The 15,444-nt window shown below is 46.2% G+C and overlaps 1 protein-coding gene across 1 annotated transcript in view; it reads right to left on the bottom strand.

Moving 5' to 3' along the window:
- NCALD (neurocalcin delta) overlaps window positions 1–7,777 on the bottom strand; it is a 60,083-nt gene extending 52,306 nt beyond the window's left edge. Inside the window, exon 1 of the mRNA XM_010404916.4 lies at window positions 7,605–7,777. The gene's annotated coding sequence lies outside the window, so the exon portion shown is untranslated. The remainder of the gene's footprint in view (window positions 1–7,604) is intronic.
- Between the last annotated feature and the right edge of the window lie 7,667 nt (window positions 7,778–15,444).

Genomic DNA, 15,444 nt, shown 5'->3' on the forward strand with positions numbered 1-15,444 from the left:
GGGTAAGTACAGGGGTGAGGCTGACACCAGGAGCCAACCGGGGAACCTGAACCGGGGTACAGCACCATAACTGAACATGGCATTCTGGGAGAGGCTTCTGTCCCTCACCATAACCAAAGTCTTTGGCACCAGAGACTGTCTTAACAAGAGCTTTCTCTGTCTCTTGTGCCACTGGCCAATCAGCCACCACAACCAACCAAAGTCTGAGCTCATGTTTTCAGTTCCTAAAGCAATCCTATTCCACCCAAGTGCTGCTGCGCATGTTGGCCAAGACTCCCGTGGATGCCATGGAGCAAGCAGCAGGGACAGGGGCTGCTCTCTCACAGGCAATCTCATTTCTGAATTGTCAGAAAAGAATTCTCTTTGTTTCATAAAGAGAACTGTAAACACTCCTCCCTGGATTTTCCTTTCCAAGAGCAGTATGAGAAAATAAATATCTATATTTTGTTCAGAAAGAGTTCCTCTTTGCATTGCCCCTGACCTTCCCAAGTCCCAGCACTTCTGCCTTTCACAGAGTTCTGCTTTTCAGCTTTTACCTTAGTGGTGACAAGGGGGACTTCCTTGGCAGGAGTCACTGTTAGGACTGTCATCAGGCCCTGTTAGGAGAGGCAAAGCAAAACACAGAGGGTCTTTCTGCAGAAGTTCCCACTACCCTTCAGTAACTTGGAGAGCAGAGAGTCCACACAGACCTCAGAGCTGTAAGTGGTTTAATAACATATGCCATCAAACATTACATGCCTTGCAATTCACATTGGGGATTTTGATTAAGGAAACCCTCCAACATAGCAAGGAAGAACTGTGAATTCTGATAATGTTCTCAATTTTTAGCAGTAAAGTAATTGAAAATTAAGGGTGAAGTGAAATAATTGAACATGAAAGCTGTGTGCTGTGACAAATCAGCAATAATACTCAAGTGAGAAGAGATCATGGTTAGACTGAAAGATGTATCCTTGGCCAGCCGTAACTTTGCACTCTTCTCATCCACATCAGCCTGTGAAATAAAAGTGCAGGCTACCCTTCTGGTGGGACGCTTTCAGTAGGGTCAGAACGACTTTACATGAAAAGCCTCCCACAAGATAAACAGCAATGAATAGGACACTTGACAGACAGGTCCAGAGGACAACAGACAGTGCTTCTGCTGAGATATAATTGCTCTAATTGGACCTGGGCTTGAAAAAATGGTAAAGCTAAAGAGGACTCTGCAATCATGCTGCCATTCTGCACACAAGGATACTGTTGTGATAGGAAGCACATAGCAGTTGCGGAAATAATCAATGCCGTTGTGCTCACGTCCCCCTGGTAGCTTGGATTTGCGCGCACAACATGAGCAGAATATTTTCTTTCAGTTAAAGGCTCTCAGGGCTAAATTGCTTCATGAAGTCTCTTTGAGTGCTATTCAGCTGAAGTTAGACACTTCGTATGTGCTGGATCCATTGTGTTTTTACAATCCTGAAGGAGACGCAGAAAGATCGTGTGAGACATAATCAGGAAATCTGGCTGCTCTAGGAGCGAGGGAATTTGGTAAGGAAAGAAGCCAACTTTGACCTTCTTCAGCTTTAACTTGTCTTCTCTCAGGTGACAGCCTATAAACCACCTGATCTTCTTGTCTAATAAAACCTCTCTACAAGTAATGTTGGGTGTCTCCAAAAGCATTTTCTATTTATAATGGTAGAACAATCATGAAACTACTGTCATCCAGTAGCAGGTACTGCACAAGGGTTGACTGTGCAGTGTTCCTCCAGCCCTACTTTGAACCCAGTGCCCAGAAGAGAGACAGCCCTGTTAGCCACAGCTACATCACACAGCAGCTAAACAACATCGCTGCGTCATTGCTAACACAGGAAGAGTATTTCACTCTCCTGACTCCTTCAGACAGCTCCATTTCACAAAAGTCTTGTCTGGCCTGTTCTGCAGATGCCCAGGGACATGAGGCAGCACTGCCAGAGGTCTCTGCATGGGCAGATGCAGCAGTGCAGGAACAATGGCAGCAGCCTGTCCTGGCCACATCCTGCCAGCATGTGCCCAGTCAGTCCTGCCAAGAGCTCTCCTTCCCACCTTGTCCCACCCCTCCTGGTCCACTGTGCCCCTGTGGCTGGGCAACCTGGCTCTGCCCTGCTCCCAAAGACCCATTCTCTTGACAATGAGATTCAGCACACAGCTAAGAGGCTTTGTGACAAATGTGGCAGGTTTAAACCTGTCTCAAAGCCTTTCAGCTCCCATGTGCAGACACAGACAGCTGAAATGCTGCCTCCTGCTCCTTTGCAGTTTCTAAGTAAATGTGCAAAAATGCAGTTGTGACATTCAGGAACTGCTCATGTCCCACCTGTAAACCAGCACTTGCGCCCCAAGTTGTCCCTAAAGAGCTTACAATCTGGCTTACTTCACCCTCCCTAACAGAAATGGTCATCTGCAGTGACACCCTGAAGCTCCTGCCCTATGCCCACATTGCATGACATGGGCGTCAGGATGTGTGTCACCCAAAATGTGAGTGATGGAACAGACGTCTTCCACAGCACCCAGGCAAAATGACAGGGCTGGGTGCCATTGGGTGCAGGAACATGGCCCTGGGCAGCCATAGGAAAATGGTCTCGTTCCTCAGAGCACTCAGGGGGTGACAGTGTCCCTGGGTCACTAGGAACCATGTCACCAGCCAGCCCATTTATCCATGCCATCCTTGGGGTGACAGGTCCACACTTCTCCTTTTCCTGTCCTGACATTTCCTCTGGAGTAGCACTGTGACTGTCACTCAGCAGGACCGTGACAGATGTATGGGGACATCAAAGCATCAAGCATGCCCCACATTCAGCTTCTGCCTCCTCCCAATGCTGTCTTTGCTTTGTGCATCACAGGCTCGGTTTCACGTAGGGACCTGACCAATGCCCCAGCAAGGGGGTGGGAAAAATTGGCGGTGGATGATGCTCTCCTAAGAAGCGTGTGTCTCAAACAAAAGTGCACGGGATTTATCAACATAAGCCCAGCTAAAAAACACACGACATGTTTGTTTCCGGCTAGCATGTCTATGATAAGCCATAGACTGTCACAAGAATAAAAAACATAACGATTGACATCAGTGAGTTTCATACAGCTAAAATTTTGCACAACACTGTGAACATGTACTACAAAAAATACTGAACTATAAAAGAAGACAAACAGAGCTAAACCAAGACCCATCCTGAGCCATCTTCTGTGAAAAGAGGCATGGCTGGGAATTTCAGGTGCTGGGCAAATTGAAAACAGCATTTCAGACCAAACGACAAGCTTCTTGGTTTTTCTGCATGTAAATCAGATCCTTACATTATTTCAGTGTCATTTTGTGGCTGAAAGCAATTCAGCAGATATCAGCACAGCCAGACTGAAATTGAGCAGAACAGGATCTGAGCCCTTCAGCTTGTAATGATTAGATGGTTCTGTGGAAACGAATCTTATGAAAAAATGATGTTCAGCAGAAAGTTGACAGTGTGTGAAGACCACAGAAAGGAGAGGAACTTTACAACTCAGCCTTCACATTTTCCACCTATAGGATTTCAACATTTGCTAAAGTTGTAGTAAGGGCAGCTTCTTCACAGTGCTCCCTCTGGGAAATATGACTTTCAGCAATTCCTGAATTACAGTTTCTAATTATATTTTCATACTGTAATGCTGTCTGAAATGCAAATTTGATGACAGAATAATTCAATCCATATAAAATAATTACAAAATTACTGTTTCTCAACCCTCAACTCATACTCCCTGCTATTTAAGAAGATAAATTTAACAGCAGCAAAAGTACAGCCAAAACATAGTCTATTTTTTAAACTGTTATCTGACTATAACTGTCTGCATAGATTTTGGCTCACCATAGAAGATTATTTCTAAAATATGACTACCAAAAACATTCCAGAGTTACGATTTTTGTTGCTTTAGCTTGGAACCAACAGTCAGGTCAACTGTGATTTTGCATTCAGAGTACCCTACGCATGGCATCTGTTTAACTGGAAAAGCAACTGTTGGCTAAAATGCCAAATCTCTACTGCAGCTCAGCCATCATTTAAACCAGTTGTTCCTAATGTTGATGCAGACATTAAATTAGCACAATGTAATGATTTTTAGCAGAATGGGAACCAACTTCTGCAATAAGTAATTTAAGATCCTGAAACTCCATACTGAAACATCAGTTCCCACTGACAACTGCCACGCTGTACAGAGGATTTTATTCCCCCCATGAATATTGCCTAAGCAGGAGCTAGGACCTTTAAAAAGACAGCTGAAATTGCATTCTGCTTGAAAAAATTCAAGGAGTAGTGTTCTGCATTGCAAGGGCTTTTTAGATTTTATTATGATTCTGGCCTAAATTTATATTGTCATTGCCCATCAACTCAACCAGATCAAGGCAGAGCACACTAAAGGCTTCAGTGTGTTATTATTATGAGGCTAGAGGCATCAACAGCTCACATCTGTTTTTGACTTCCCTGCTGTATGCAGTTGTGTGAGAAGTGACTTGAGGAGATCTCAGACATGACTTTAGCCAAGGTCTTTCCTAAGGTGAAGTGCTCCAATTCCTCAGGAACTGCCAGTCTGCTCACCCTTCACCATGGACAAGGAGACTGTAGGAAGACATCTTCCCTTCCTCAGGTGTGTGCAAAGGGGCTGACATTTGCCAATGGCATGAAGGCTGATGGGAAGTAGGAGGGTCAGTCTGGACTCCCTGGAAGAAGGTGAAGTGTTGTCGAGCCCACGTGCATCTCATGCTTTTTCTCTCTATGTCAGAGGATTCCAAGCCCAAGTAAGCTGGCAGTGTCACAGTTGTGGCGTTGGGGAGCAGGTGAAGGATGGGCTGCAGCACCTTCCCCTCTCGGTGGTGGGAAGGAACCTACAGGCTGTTCTTTTCTCATGGTGGGTGGAAGCACGGCAGGGCAGAGATGCGGGGATGCTTAGCATTACACTGCCTGGCAACTCCACACACTGCCAAGGTAAACCTGAGTTCTTGTCCAAGGGGTTTGGTACGGAGCTGACCAGTGAAAATGAGAGCATGAAATCATCAAGCAGAGGCACATAGCCCCAGGATGACTCTCACACACCATTCCCTGCCCTCCTGAGTGGGACCTGTGTCTCCAGTTGCAGACGCTGGTGCTCCCTGTGAGCTGCCTGCTCGCAACTCATTCCCAATCTCTGGGGCAAAATGGGTGGGGCCTGGTGATGGGATGCCCAAAGCCCCCGAAGACTCATTGAGAGGGGACACAGCTGTCACTCTACCAAGTAGGACACATCCCTGTACAACCCCAGCAGCACTTACCAGCTTGCCCTATAACATTGCCTCTTGCCACAGCATGTCTAGGACCTTCTGCTAAAATGTGAAGCAGTTTATCATCCTCTTCTCTAAGATCAAGCTAGAGCCTTTTCAAGACTTCCTCAGAATCACTAAAGAAAGATATGTCCATTCCATCTGGAGATGAGGAACCTATTTTTAAAGTACTTCTAATGAATAGCTCTCGAGGAGAAGTTGCATCAATTATTTTTCCCCTTACAGGTGTTTTCAAGGCAAAAAAATGCTACAGGACACTGTATTCAAGCCTAAATTAACAACATAAGCCTCAGCCCACACTGAGCATCATCACTCAAGTCAAACCTGGGAGGTGATGGCAGCTACACATGGAGTCAAATCCTGCAGACATGAGGGTGAATGACTTCTCTTGAACGGCAGGTGCCACTCAGCTCAAATCTGTCCCCATACTCCCTGCCTTGGTCCCTCTGCAGACTTACCCCAGCAATATAAGCTGGTGAACAAGCAGACCTCAGAGGGTAGTGGGTTGTATCAACCACCTCCCCCTGTCCTCCCCTCCTACCCCACCTCCACAGTCTGGGGAACTCACATGCAGATGGAGGGGGATGGACTGCCATGGGCTGAAACACAGCTCCCCACAGCAGCTGGAGAGCTGCCGTGCCCAGCCCAGCCCAGGCAGGTCACCTGGGCAAGGACGCCGAGAGCCCACTCACTCCCCACGGGAAGTCTGCTCGCGGAGTGCCAACACCTCCACTAATGCTGCGAGGCTCCTGTAAACCTTGGTTAAACACCTATGAGGAGCCAGGCGAGATTCCTCATGCACTGGTGCAGTGGCATCAAGTGAAGAATTTAATAAAGACAATTTGAAATACTTCAGCCCCCTCAACAATGATGTTTTAGGCACAAGAGTTGAACTGGAAAGAACTGATGAGGTAACACCAAGTGAAATGGTTTAGATGTTTCAGATGCATTTATTCTTGTTCTCTGCTAAGAACACCAAATGCAGTGAAATCCAGAGCATTAAGCCATAACTTCCCTAGAGCAGTGCCTTCAGTTTTAATGTCTGTCTTGGCTCTCTTTCTGAAACAATTACTTATGCTGCATTTGACAATATTAGGATAATTTTCACATATTTTTAAAAATCTTTTACTGCTCGGTGCCTTAAATTGTTTTGTAGCTCCACATTGTTTTAGACTGTTTTAAAGCAGCTGCTTTAGAGAATCATTACCATTATTGATAAACCCTTTGAACTTTGGGAGGAAGGGAACAGGAATATATAATTAGAGAAGATAAGAAAGATCTAACATACTTTCCAGGAAACAACGCACACGATGCTTCAGCTGTAATCTGTTCTTAAAACAAATCTGTATGTTCCCACACAAACAAACTCAGGCTGTGGCACTAAACTTCAGGAGCTCTGGGATCTCCTTCCCCACAACAGCTACCTCGGAGTAAGTGCAATACAGAGACAGACTCAAACTCCCTCTTGTTTTTACAAAAAGACCCAAACAGCATTTCATTTTTCAATAACTGTGGTGACTGAAAAAATCAGGCTGCTCATGCTACAGTTCTTTTTTTAGCTATTCTAACTGTTCTCAATGCACAACAGAAAAAAAAAAAAAAAAGAAAAGAAGACAAAAAACCAAGCCCTGTGTGTGTGCCTGTGAGAAAAAGGGTAAAAGCCTGTGTTACAGCAATGCTGCTCTCTTGGCATATTTCAGATAATTTTTCAGGAAGGTTTTGATTCTTTCCTCTGTAAACACTATACAGTCAAGAGTGCCGCGTGCCCCAGGAGAGGGGCAGAAAGCCCGGGGAGTGCGCAGGGTGCAGGGATTCCGCATGAACAAAGATGATTTAAATGCTCGAACTTTGAGAGTTGGATTTTAGGCTGTTCCTGGCTGCATTGACTGCTGGCTTCCCCCTCACTGGACACACTGGGTACAAACCCGCCTGAACCGGGCAGCATTAAGAAACTACAAATTCCAACAGAGGTATAAAAACACAATGCCTAAACATAATTTCTTTTAACTCCCGAATGCATTAGCCTAGGATTACTCACGTTCATTTATATTCCTCAAGTGTCAAATGAGAACGCTATCATTCTATTCTCCTTTCATGGATCATTAATCTATATTTAACTCCGTTTTGCCGTCTGCACACAGAATTAGTAACTGGAAGCTGCTTTGCATTTATCTGATAGTGCTGGGCTTGTTCATCAAGGCAAACTTCCAGCCAAAACAAACAAGTGAAAAAAAATATTAGTCACTGATACAAGCTGCTTTCTATTCTATTTTTTTAAAGGAAAATAATCCAAACCTGATGAGAACATAAAGCAAATGGTTACCTCACACTGCAGAAATGCAAGTTTTTAATAGTCCATGCTCTGGCAGCCCCTGAGATTCAGCAGCAGCAGCAGCAGCAGCAGCAGCAGCAGCAGCAGCAGCGGCGGCGGCGGCGGCGGCGGGGATGACTCCAGCATCCACCGGGTTCTCACACGGCTTTGACTGCGCGGCCGGGACCGCAGGCTCAGCCTCCAGTGACGTCAAGGCGGCCGTCACATGGCCCGGCGCCGGCCCAGGGAGCACTGGTTGTCCTGGCAACCCCAGCACTGCTCCGAAATTATTTCAATAGGTCATCTGTCATACTGCGCGCACATTGGAGCCATCACGGGCGCCCGGACAACCCAAACACCGCGGGCTTGCTGGAGCTGGCTGCGCCGGGGGCTGGTCCCATCGCCGACTCTCTCTTAACCCTGTCCCTGTAAGAAAACGCGTCTCTCTTCCTCTTCCTCGTGCATCCCCAACCTCCGGCAGAAAAAAAGACATTATACACCTGGTTTGCTCAAGCAAAGGGGCACAAGAGCTGCCCTCCGAGGGTGCTGGGACACCTCAGTGACGTGCTGGCTAGCTAAAATTAGGGTCTTTCTAAATGACCCACAGCTGAAGTTTTATTCATGGCCACAGAGACATATGCTTGGTCACCCACATCTCTGCCCAGATTCGGGGTGAGGCAGCAGTGGTCCGTGCTGTGGTGATGAGGGGTAGCAGCCGTGCAGGGCTGCAGGCTGGCCCCCAGAGCTGCCTGGCCAGCTCGGCCTCATGTCCCTTAGCCTCGGTATCTGGTCCCTCTGCTAGCCTGCACAGGATGCTTCTCCAGCTGCTCCCAGCAAAACATCACAGGAAGGGGGACAAAGCAGTGCTTGTCTCCATCTCATTCCGACTCACCTGTGCAGCCTTATCCTGCAGGAAGAGACACAACACCAGTGTCTCCAATTTCCTTGTAACTCTAGCTAAAATCCACTCCTTCCTCCAAATTTCCTTTTTTTCTCTCTCTCCACCTTACCACAGCCCCACAACACATGCATATGCCAGGAGTAGGACACAGAAGATGCTGGAGAAGGGAAAGACTTTCACCTGTGAGATGCAGGGAGGAAAGACAAAGTGTCAGCAACAAGAAAATACTTCTGAGCTCATCTGAGTCAGTGATGGTTACTGACCAGTGCCCAGGATATGCAGTACCAGGAACTGACCTCAATAGATGGCTCTGGTGAAGAAGGAAGCACATGTAAAGCCACATGGGATCTGCAAATACCAACACTGAGGCATCCCCAGCCAAAGTTGGCTTTTGGCCCCTTTGCAAGAGATAAAAGAGAAATCACTAGAAATTTAAAAATAAGCTGAGATAGGGTATAAAGGGGTTCTGAGGAGGCCTTCCCCCCATCCAAGGCAGAAGGAGAATGGAAGAGACATGGAACTAGTGGGCAGTGGGAGGACCACTGAGTCCCCTGCATCTCTCCCGCTTGTGAGAGCAGCAGGTGTTTGGGGTATTTAGCTGAACATCAGGTCTGGATGAGTGGACAGTGAGGTGGAAAGAGAACTGTCTGAACAGTGGCTCTCAGAAGGTTGTGGTCACCAACACAGGGTCTAGTTGGAGGCCTGTAGCTCATGGTGCTCCCCAAGGTTGGATACTGGGTCCAGTATTGTCTAACTTATCCATCAATGACTTGGATGAAGGGACAGATGCCTCCTCAGCAAGTTCACTGATGGCACAAAGCCGGGAGGAGCAGCCAATATCCCAGAGACCTGTGCAGCCCTTCAGAAGGGCCTAGACCGGTTGGAGAGATGGGCAAAGAAGAACCATCTGAAACTCAACAAAAGCAAATGCAGATCCTGCACCTGGGGAGGAATAACCCCAGGCACCAGTACAGGATGTGGGCCAACCTGCTGGGAAGCAGCTCTGCAGAGAAGGATCTGGGGGTCCTGGGAGATAACAAAGTGTCCATGAGCCATGTCTTGTGGCCAAGAAGGCCAAAGGTATCCTGGGGTGATAGGAAGAGTGTGGCCAGTAGGTCAAGTGAGGTGATCCTGCCTCTCTACTCAGCTCTAGTGAGGCCACATCTGGAGTTCTTTGTCCAGTTCTGGGCTCCTCAGTGCAAGAGAGACATGGAGTTCCTGGAGTGGGTCCAGTGAAGGGATACAAAGATGATTAGCTGACTGGAACACCTCAGCTATGAGGAAAGGCTGAGGAAGCTGGGCCTGCTTAACCTGGAGAAGGGGAGACTGAGAGAGGATCTTATCAATATCTATCAGTATCTGAAAGAAGAGTGTCAAGAGGACGGAGCCAGGCTCTTCCCGGTGGTGCCAAGTGATAGGACAAGAGGCAATGGACAGAAACTGATACACAGGAAGTTGCACCTGAGCATGAGGAAAAGCTTCTTTACTCTGAGGGTGACAGAGCACTGGAACAGGCTGCCCAGAGAGATTGTGGAGTCTCCTTCGCTGGAGATATTCAAAAGCCTTTTGGACACAATCCTGAGTGACGTGCTCTGGGGAACCCTGCTTGAGCAGGGAAATTGAACTAGATGACCTTCAGTGGTGCCTTCTAATCATTCTGTGAGCCTGTGATCAACAACAGCCAATGCTGGTTTATGCAGCATTTAGTGAGTAGTGCATCTCCAGCACAGGTTATCAACAACCTCTCCAGCACCGGCACTGCACTGGGGTTTTTGTGGGCAGTTTGTGTTAGGGGGCCAAGGCCTCTGAGATCCTGAGCTGGCCCCTGGGCCTCAGTGCAGTGCAGAGGGCTCAAAGAGTTATTACAATAGAGTAAGGCAGCCTGCACTGTCTAAAATTCTTGCCTTAAGAGGAAGATATTCACAATTAGCTAGGAAACCTGTGACTGTTTAAAACAAGAATAATGTGATGGATTTTAAAACCCCCACTGATTACTACATGTGTTGCATATAATCCCACATATTAATCCAATATAGAAGGCTGAAACTTCATGTCAACACCCACCAATAAAATTGTACCATAACATACAGATGTATTCTTTCACTTAATGGCAATATTTGTACAATACTACATGAAGTTTGGGTTTGCAGTTTAAAAAGATATCCCTCAACACTGTGTAGTGCATTCGTTTCTATCAGTCTGACAAAAATGTGTGTACCTGAGAGAGATTTTAATGGTTTTTAATTCTTAGAGAAGCCTTTTCACAAAAGGGGACAATACAACACATGCATTTTGATGGTCATAAAACATTCAAAAAACCATTTTGCTGATTCCCTAAAGAGCTGGCAGAGACAGCCGGGCAGGATCACAGAATCATAGAATGGTTCAGGTTGGAAGGGACCTTAAAGACCATCTACTTTCAATCCCTCTGCCATGGGCAGGGACACCTTCCACTAGACCAGGTTGCCCAAAGCCCCATCCAACCTGGCCTTGAATGCTTCCAGGAGTGGGGCACCCACAGCTTCTCTGGGCAACCTGTTTCAATGTCTCACCACCCTCACAGAGAATAATTTCTTCCTAATATCTAATTTCAGCCTGCCCTCTTTCAGTTTAAAGCCACTACCCCTTGTCCTGTCACTACATGCCCTTGTAAAAAGTCCCTCTCCATCTTTCTTGTAAACCCCTTTGGGTACTGTAGAGCTGCTCTACAGTCTCCCCAGATCATTCTCTTCTCCACTCTGAACAAACCCAACTCTCACAGACCCTCAAGGACCTGCACTTGCTCTGCTCCTATGTAAGCCTGGCCCTCCACACCTGCAGACACATGTCCTCCAGCATAAAAGTAGTCCTTTCACTCACCTTTACAGCATATTTCTGCTACAGTACAAGAGCTTAGAGGAGTTTTTAAACCATGCACAGTGTTTGTAAGGGGGTACTAATTATATGTTGAGAGGGTTATAATTTTCAGCCAGTTGAAAGATGCTAAGTGGAAAAAAAAGACCAATGCTCTGAAGAACATACAATAATGGCAGTGTAGAGTTGGATGTTCCCAGTTCCCAAGGCTTGGCAGAGGTTCTCCTGCACCTCCCCAGTGATGTGGCTCCTCGACAGGGAGATTTTCTGAATTTCTGACTGAAATCCCTGCTTCTCCATAGCACTCGCTGTAACTGTCAAGGCTTTCCAGGACTAGGGTCAGTGGAGACCTTACACCATGCAGACAGATGCAGAAATGAAAGCAACAGCATCTGTCCCTCAGAGAGCTGAAGTATCCTGCTAGAAGTGACAGAAAAACCTATATTCTCTGAATTATCTTAACTTTTCCATGATAAAACCCCCAACATAAACACAGAATCCTCTGTAGTTTCAATCAACAAAGTGAGCTCAAAGCAATGAGACATGGGCACAGACAGGCAAAATACTAAACAGGTATTTTATGCAGAGAAGGACTTGTAGTGATGGCTGATGAAGAACTCAACATGAGCCGGCAGTCTAGAAAGTTTAGTCAAGAGGAGTTTAGTTTAGAAAGCTTAGGGTTTTTTTAAAGTTTTTTTTTAGTTTAGTTTAGAAAGTTTAGTTTTAGACAGCAGCCCAGAAAGCCAACAGAATACTGGGCTGCAGCAAAAGGTGCAGATTAGAGGAGAAATTAGGGGATTGAACAATCACCAACTATTTGAAGTGCAACAAGGGAAAGCGCAGGATTCTGCACCTGGGGTGGGGCAATCCAGGATGTACAGACAGACTGGGGAATGAGAGGTTGGAAAGCAGCACCACAGAAAGGGACCTGGGCGTCCTGGTCAACGGAAAGTTGAATATGAGTCAGCAGTGGATGATCTTTGGGGTTCCTTCCTACCCTTAATATTCTACAATTTAAAATCTGAAGCCTGCTGAGAAACGAATGCATTGCATCCATCTGGGACCATGATACAAAGGCACTCCTCCTCCTGCTGCAAGAACATGGTGCCTCATGGGGAAAGGTTTCTGTCGTGCATTTGGGACCACCTCCATCCCTCCCACCCCTCTGAGTCTGGGGCCCACAGAGAGCAGTACTAGGGAACATGGGTTGGCCCCTTCATCCTTAGATGATGGACAGTCTGCCAGAACTTCACTGACTGCAGCCAAGTGTGTCATATGTATCATAATACACACATAGATATCTCTAATTCCTAAACCTAGCACACACGTGTATCAGGACCTATGTAGTAACTTACACACAAATGCAGCACTACAAGGTAGGGCACCATCCAGCTTTTCCTCCTGTGCTTCTTTTGGCTCTAGAGAGCTAACAATAGATAACATTTGTTTGCCCATAAAATGGAAGACACGCAGGGAGCAGAAACTCTATATGGGCTGATCTTTGAACCCACAAGACTAGATCTTCCCTGGCGTCAATCCCCGCTCTCAGGAAGGAGCCACATCCATGCAAGCAGCTGAGAATCTACTCTTGGCTTTCCTCATATCAAAACAACACTTAGAAAGTGTTTCATCTTGGAATCTTCCCTCAAATACTGACTACTTTTTTACTGTTTTTAAAAGTAAAAGAAAGAAAAAAGGCAAGTAGCCATGATTTTGATGTAATAAATATAAAGAACAAACCACATGTGTTTTGCTGGCCTCTGCAGCTTGCTGTTTGAAAGAGTGGCTAATGTTTCCATTGGCATTGGTTACATAGATAAAAAAGAGACAGAAACAGGGCTCAGCGAACTTGTCATGTTGACTTTTGCTCTTGTAGAAAAACAACATGAAAAAAAACCCACAGGAAAGACATTTTAGTTTTGATACAGCTGACATGGCACTACTAGCACAGGGGGTTTTGAAAAAAAACAAGGAGAGAAAGTGGTTCAGCCCACCCTGTTCACTGATGATGGCCCAGTGAAAGAGTTATTGTTTGAGTCAAATCAGGTGGAAGATGGTTTCCCAGGAGTGCAGCACTGTAAGAACATCCTACACTCTCCATATATCTGTCATGACTCTTTACTGCCACTAATTCTGGCTCCCAGGGAGGGTGAAAGATTCTGCCTTCCAAAGCAGTAATTTTTGTTTCCTGTACAGCACTAGTGACTTTGGGGATGCCCCCAGCATCCTTCCTAACGGTGAGAAGAGCCCCCAGACTGAAGGGAGACTCTGGGAGGGTGTAGGCATCAGCAGCAAGGACCTGGTCCAAACAAAGGCCTCTGATGGCTGCTGCTGAGGGGTGGGAAAAGCTCTTGCAGTGTCACTTGCCTTTTTGTGACGTATTTTGTAGAAAGGATCACTTGGTCTGCAACAACTTTTCTGACATTTGAGCCTAAATAATGCCATCATCTACCCTTAGGCAGTATTGCAGTGATTGTTTTTACTGCTGAGATAGGCAGCAGCTTCTCACAGGATCTTTTAAAAGTTTTGCTTGCACCTGTTTCCTCATAGGAACTGATCACTTTTGGGGCTTGTGCATCCCTCCTGCATATCCTCCCCTATGCCAGTGTCTCCACATCCTCTCCTTTCTCTACGCATTCTCCTGGATTGTCCTTGCAATGTCCTCAGCCTCACTCTGGGAAACTCCCTCACCTTCACTTTAGATGGGAAAAGCATCTTGAACCATGAGTAAGATAAAAGTCACTTTCTGCCACCTTGCACATCTTCCAGGACAACATCTACTCCAGCAGCTAAAAGGAGCCAGGACCCATTCCCTGGCCCAGAGATCAGATGTCATGGCACCACTGGAGCCTGTAGTGACAAACCTCTCCCCCGAGACGGTGGCCTCATCCCCTTCCTCCTGTTGTGAAGAACCTCAAACCTCTGCTCTTCCCTAAACCACAGCCAGGAGAGTGAGAGGAGTTGAGGTTGGCTACCACAACAATCATTTAGGCTCTGAGGAGTAGCAATTGTGCAGGATTGGAAACACCCTTGTAGGAATCCCATCTCACTGGCACAGATGTACCAGGAGACCAGCTCAAAAACTTAAGATAAAAAATGAAATATTCTTAGCTGGAAAAAAATTCCCATCATCTAGCAATGACAATCAGTGCCTCCTAAGGGACCAGCCAGAAGACTGATTTTGCTGCTGAATGTGGATGCTTTCCATTAATTGATGCACTTGAATTGTGTGTCCTTATCTAGGGGCCAAACTGAAAGAAAACAAGGAAAAGTAATTTGGATCAAAGAAGAATTGATTACATGGCAACATGCAGGGGAAAAAATGCACTTTGGATCAAAGAAAGCATTTAGGGCATTTTAAAACAAGCCAAGGATATTTGAAAACAAAGGTCTTCATCTGCACTAGGTCTTCATCTGCACTAGGACTTCAGCAAAGATCTGTGTGGGCAGGAGGGGCCACCATTGCTTGTCCTGCTGGTGGTCACCCTCCCTCATCCTTGAGGCATGTTTGGCTGGGAAGCACAGACCACCCCTCTCCTCTCTGATATTTGTGCAGTCTAACCTAACCTAGCTCATTTGGACTGAATTTGCTGATTGTTTGCAATGCCTGAAAGCAGCACTTTCTAGAGAATAATTGATTTACCAATTTTTCATCCAGACTGAGCTAATATTTCAGGTAGTGAATTACCCCCTGAGCCCTCTTGCCAGGATCTCTGTGGTCTCAGAAAAACATTTTCTAATTGTCTGGCTCTTCTGCATCTCCTCCTTACTCTGTGGAAGTCACATCTGAGCCACAGAGATATTAAGATCCCGACCCAAAGTCATCTTAGCACATGGATAACCTTACACCGGCTGGGATGTTACACGTGTGCTTAAGTATTTGCTGGATGAGAGCCCAAGTGCCTGACAGCATTGTGGAAACCAACCGTGCACACAGCGATAGTGCTGCAGAAAAACAAAGGAACAAGACAGAAATACCCTTTTGCTCCCAAAGAAATCTTTCACCAGTAAGGAGAAGGGAACAGAAATCAGTAACAGGAATTCAGTCATATGTACTTTAGTCCCACCTATATTGAAAAGGAACCTTTCCAGTTTTTA

This window comes from Corvus cornix, chromosome 2 (genome assembly GCF_000738735.6).
Source record: "Corvus cornix cornix isolate S_Up_H32 chromosome 2, ASM73873v5, whole genome shotgun sequence".
Taxonomy (NCBI): domain Eukaryota; kingdom Metazoa; phylum Chordata; class Aves; order Passeriformes; family Corvidae; genus Corvus; species Corvus cornix.